Raw genomic sequence first — 1,066 nt, 5'->3', positions numbered from 1 at the left:
GAACTGGCAAGTGACTGAGGAGTGAAACCGGGTAATATAGTGAGCAACCTAATCAAGTGCAGCTGGTGATAAGGGAGTGAGGAACAGGTGAACGTGATTAGTGTTAATGGGCAAGAGACAGTAGGAAAGGTGAGGGAGGCCAGAGCGGCCGAGCAAACCTGACAGTTATTTACGTTACCATCAAGTTATTGCTTAATGACAAAATTCTTGCCAAGTGGTTACATAGCATTTTTGGATCATCTGATATGTTACATCTTAATGTGAGCAAAGAGCAGATGACCAGATGCCTCAGGCAGAGAAGAATCCATTCAGTCATGTGGCTTCCTAATGAGTACCTGAGAGTCCTGGATCAGCCTGAAGAGACTCTCTCTCTCCCTTTTCCTTTTCTTTATCTGTGAAGCTCTCAGTGCCACAGTGACCACGAAACTTTAACCCCTTAATGCCACCACACATTTTTGTGCACAAGCTCAAAAGTAATACACTCAAAATTTTAAGAATGTTACTGTTCCTTGGCCCTTTTGATTTCACTCAAAACCTTCTTTTCTTTGGAAACTAACTCTAGATTTTACAACCAAAAAGTCAAAATTACTATAAGAGGTACAGAACAAGAGGCACAAACATGGCACAAATGTAGGATTTATTTTGCTTTATCTATTGTTTTTATTTTTTTTTTATTATTTTGTGTTTTGTTTTGGCACAATAGAGAGAAAACAAGGCTTGTAGTAGTATTGATTGTTTGTTTATTTAGTTCCAAGTTAAAAGTTAAATAACATGAGCACTCTTTTGGTGTCACATTATAATAATGTAACAATTGATTTGATTTGATTTATTCTTTCAAGCATGTAAAGACAGTTGATATGTCAACACACATAATTTTACACATATCCAACAAATGCTAATCCAATATCAATTTGCTTATACCTAGTACATGCTTGAATGGAGTAGGAAGAAGTCAGACTTATCCAGTCCTACCCCATGACATCATCTTACATCATTGGTTTGCAAGCAGTATCTCTACATAAATAATTATCTTCTACACCACACAAGTAATATACTAAAAAAATTT

Source organism: Monopterus albus, unplaced genomic scaffold, assembly GCF_001952655.1.
Source record: "Monopterus albus unplaced genomic scaffold, M_albus_1.0 scaffold38.1, whole genome shotgun sequence".
Lineage (NCBI taxonomy): Eukaryota > Metazoa > Chordata > Actinopteri > Synbranchiformes > Synbranchidae > Monopterus > Monopterus albus.
Note: the sequence above shows the minus strand (reverse complement) of the source record.